A 5060-nucleotide genomic window follows, 5' to 3' on the forward strand; every position below is an offset into this window, starting at 1 on the left:
TAATAATTGTTATGATGGTATTTGTGAAGCACTTAAAATGTGCCAGGCGCTGTACTTTAGCCCTGGGGTTGTTACAAGTAAATTGAGCTGGATGCAGTCCCTGTCCCACGTGGGGCTCATTTTGCAGATGGGATAACTGAGGCCCAAAGAAGTGAATAATAATAATGATGTTGGTATTTGTTAAGCGCTTACTATGAGCCGAGCACTGTTTTAAGTGCTGGGGTAGATACAGGGTAATTAGGTGGTCCCAAAGCAGCATGGCTTAGTGGAAAGAGCACCAATTTGGGAGTCAGAAGGCGTGGGTTCTAATCCCGACTCCGCCACTTATCAACTGTGTGACTTTGGGCAAGTCACTTAACTTCTCTATGCCCCAGTTACTTCATCTGTAAAATGGGGATGAAGACTGTGAGCCCCACTTGGGAAAACCTGATTACCTTGTATCTACCCTAGCGCTTAGAACAGTGCTTGGCACATAGAATGCACTTAAATACCATAATTATTATTATTTAATCCCCATTTTACAGTTGAGGGAACTGAGGCACTGAGAAGTGAAGTGACTTGCTCAAGGTCACACAGCGAACACGTGGCGGAGCCGGGTTGAGAGCCGAGGCCTTAGACCCGAGCGGGATCATCATCGACCTCACAATCATGACGGGGTTTATTCCGGGGTTTATTTATTTATTAAGGGCTTCCTATGTCTCTAGACTGTAAACTCATGATGGGCAGGAAATGTTACTGTTTACTGTGGTATCGTACTGTCCCAAGCGCTTAGTACAGTGCTCTGCACACAGTAGGCACTCAATAAATACAATTGAATTAATGAATGGTTATAGTGCATTCTCCCAGGCGCTTAGTACAGTGCTTGGCACTTTAAGCACTCAATAATAATAATAATAATAATGATGACGGTATTTGTTAAATGCTTACTCTGTACCAAGCACTTTTCTAAACTCTGGGGTAGATATAAGGTAATCAGGTTGTCCCACGTGGGGCTCACAGTCTTAATCCCCATTTAACAGAGGAGGTAATTGAGGCACAGAGATGTTAAGTAGCTTGCCCAAAGTCACACAGCTGACAAGTGGTGGAGCCGGGATTATTATTAATAATAATAATGATGGCATTTGTTAAGCGCTTACTATGTGCCAAGCACCGTTCTAAGGGCTGGGAGGATACAAGGTAATCAGGTTGTCCCACATGGGGCTCACAGTCTTAATCCCCATTTTACAGATGAGGCCCAGAGAAGTTGGGTGACTTGCCCAAGGTCACAAAGCAGACAAGTGGCAGAGTCGGGATTAGAACCCACGACCTCTGACTCCCAAGCCCGGCCTCTTTCCACTAAGCGATGCTGCTTCTGCTTCCATAATTGGAATAAATGAATAAATACCAAGCGGCGTCTTCCCAGCTCCCGTCCACATCGGCCCCGACAGCCCGCACAGCTGAGCGTTGTTCTCCTGATCCACCCCACTCTGTCCCCTCCCAGCCATATCTGGAATCTATTTATTTCTTTTAATACCTGCCTCCCCTTCTAGACTGTAAACTCACTGTGGGCAGAGAATGCATCTGTTCTATTGTTCTATTGTACTCTCCCAAGCGCTTAGTACAGTGCTCTGCACACAGCAAATGTTCAATCAGTACAATCCACTGACTGGTTGACTTCCATAAAAACCTCTGCTCTTCCCCTTCTCTGTAGTTTATTTTACTGTCTGCTTCCCCTACTCGAATGTAAGTGCCCCAATGGGCAGGGATATGGCACCTATGTGGCTCAGTGGAAAGAGCCCGGGCTTGGGAGTCAGAGGTCATGGGTTCTAATCCCGCCTCCACCACTTATCAGCTGTGTGATCTTTTGCAAGTCACTTAACTTCTCTGGGTCTCAGTGACCTCATCGGTAAAATGGAGATTAAGACTGTGAGCCCCACGTGGGACAACCTACCTTGCTTAGAACAGTGCTTGGCACATAGTAAGCGCTTAACAAATGCCATGATTATTATTATTACTCTCCCAAGAGCTTGGTATATGCCCTCCCTCTTCATCTCAGACGGACAATTGCTCTCCCCTACTTCAAAACCTTATCGAAGGCCCATCTCCTCCAAGAAGCCTTCCCTGACTAAGCCCTCCTCTCCTCTTCTCCCACTCCCTTCTATGCCGCTCTTACACGTTCCTTCATTCATCCTCTCTCCCATTCCAACAGCACGTATGCATATATGTATATATGTCTGTAATTTATTTAACTGATTTATTTATATTAATGTCTATCTCCCCCTCTAGACTGTGAGCTCTTTGTGGGCAGGAATGTGTCTGGAATGTGTCTGTTATTATATGGTATTCTCACAAGCGCTTAGTACAGTGCTTTGTATACAGTAAAGTGCTTAATAAATGTGATCCATTACTCTGTACATAGTAAGTGCTCAATAAATTGATTGATTGTGAGCACAAGCTGGAAAGGGGCTGGAGCTGACCCGGTACGGTTCTCTCGTCGCTGTTCTGGACACATCCCTGTTTTCCATCATCATCATTTCTGAGCTTAGAGCACTATACTAGGCACCTAGGAAAGTGCAGTACAGTGGCCAGAGGGTGAGGAGAGGGGGCAAGGGGAGTCATTAGCACCATAAAACCAAAACAACCAAATCCTATCTGTTTGGGTTAGATTATTATTGCTGTGATTGTTCAGTACTTTTCTTTTTAATGGTATTCATTAAGCGCTTACTGTGGGCCAGACTCTGTATTAAGTCCTGGGATAGATACAAGCTAATCAGGTTGGACACAATCCATCTCCCACGTAGGGCTCACAGTTGTAATCCCCATTTTACAGATGAGGGAACTGAGGCACAGAGAACTGAAGTGACTCGGTCAAGGTCACACAGCAGACGTGATGGAGTAGGACCAGAACCCAGGTCCTCATGACTCCCAGGCTCATGCTTTATCCACTAGACCACACTGCTTCTGGGATTGAATTCTGGGATTCAATAGTCTCACGTATTAAATCACCCAGTGCCTCGGTTTCCAAATTATCTGTGAGTTCTTGCCAAAAAAGTGTGTTTTTTGGCAGGAGGGGTGTCAGGCAGGAGGTGTCAGTTGCCCCCCAAAAAACACTGTGAAAATTACTTGAAAATACTGGAATTCTAAAGGCACACTCAGCCTCTAATAGTAAGGGCAATTTGAGAATGATAAAAATGAATAAGGTAGCTAGGTAGCTCATTGACTCACCCTCAGAATTTACCCCCTTCCCTCCCCCCCCACCCCCGATTTCTCCCTCATCTCTCCAAACGGTGTAAGCTTCATGGAAATCTGTCTATTGACACTGATTACAATTATGGCTCTTTTCAGAGAAAGGGATGACAACCTCAATTTAGAAATTCCACGCTCCCGAGCCCCCATTTGAACGGTTTCTTTAAAAAGCCCCTCTGCAGGCTCTGGATGCAAATAAATAAAAATAAAATGAGAGCGAGATCCGTATACACGGGCATTGGCTGTAACAGGCTCTTCTTTTATGGTGTTTCTGTGGCTGGAGACTGGGGCGTACATTTCCTTCCACCTGATTCTGATGAATAAAATTAAATTGCCCTTCACAGTTGGGGTGTGGATTCCTTTGCTGGCACAAATACATGTATAATAGGAGTAGTAATAGTCTAATAATACTGTTATATTGCTATATTATTATGCTTAGTACAGCGCTCTGCACATAGTCAGTGCTCAATAAATATAATTGATTGATAATAGTAGCAGAGAAGCAGCATGGCTCAGTGGAAAGAGCCCGGGCTTGGGCGTCAGAGGTCATGGGTTCGAATCCCCATCCGCCACTTGTCTGCTGGGTGACCTCGGGCAAGTCACTTAACTTCTCTGTGCCTCAATTCCCCCTTCTTAATTTGGGGATTGACCGTGAGCTCCATGTGGGACAAGCTGATTACCCAGTGCTTGGCACATAGTAAGCATTTAACAAGTACCACAATCATTATTTTTATTAGTAGTAATTGTTGTATTTTTGAAAAACTTTCCTTATGTCACCAATCTTCACCCCTCAAAACTTCTAATTCTTAGATTGTGAACCTCTTCAGGGACAGAGACCATCACTGTACCTCATTTGTGTATTTCTTTCCCAGGGCTTGCTATAATTCTTGACACATACTAAGCACAGAATTATTATTATTTTTGTTTTGCATCATAATAATGAAAAATCAGTGTCAATAGGTACATTTTCATGAAGCTTACACCGTTTGGAGAGATGAGGGAGAAATCGGGGGGGAGGTAAATTCTGAGGGTGGCTATGGGCTATCTACCTAGCTACCTTACTCAGTTTTAAGATTTACTAATTACATTTACTAATAGAGACTAAATGTACCTTTAGAATTCCAGTATTTTCAAGTAATTATCACAGTGTGCTTTTTGGGGGGCAACTGACACCTCCTGCCTGACCCACCCCCCAAAAATGATGTTTGTGGTATTTGTTAAATACTTACTATGTGCCAAACACTGCACTAAGCACTGGAGTAGATATAATAATGATGATAATAATAATAATATTTGTTAAGTGTTTACTATGCACCAAGCACTGTTCTAAGCACTGGGGAAGATAGAAGATAATCAAGTCGGACCCAGTCCCTGTCCCACACGGGGCTCACAGTCTCAGTGGGAGGGAGAGCAGGCATTCCATTCCCATTTTGTAGATGAGGAAGTTGAGGCACCAAGAAGTGAAGTGACTCGACCAGGATCACACAGCAGGCAAGCAGTGGAACCAGGATTAACGTTCGGATTTCAGATTTTAAATACTATTACTACTACTACTACTAATGATGTTGGTATTTGTTAGGCGCTTACTACGTGCAGAGCACTGTTCTAAGCTCTGGGGGAGATACAGGGGCATGAGATTGTCCCACAAGAGGCTCACAGTCTTCACCCCCCATGGCATCGCTATAGATCGGAACGACATAGGCATAAGACAAGACCTCGACTACCACTACTGCTTCTAACGTGTAGAGCATCACCCCGAGCACTGGGAAAAGGATTCAGGTGAAAATTAGACACAGAAAATCACTTGCAGTTCACCTCTGAGTGCAGCATAGGTG

Source organism: Ornithorhynchus anatinus, chromosome 6 (assembly GCF_004115215.2).
Source record: "Ornithorhynchus anatinus isolate Pmale09 chromosome 6, mOrnAna1.pri.v4, whole genome shotgun sequence".
Classification (NCBI taxonomy): Eukaryota; Metazoa; Chordata; class Mammalia; order Monotremata; family Ornithorhynchidae; genus Ornithorhynchus; species Ornithorhynchus anatinus.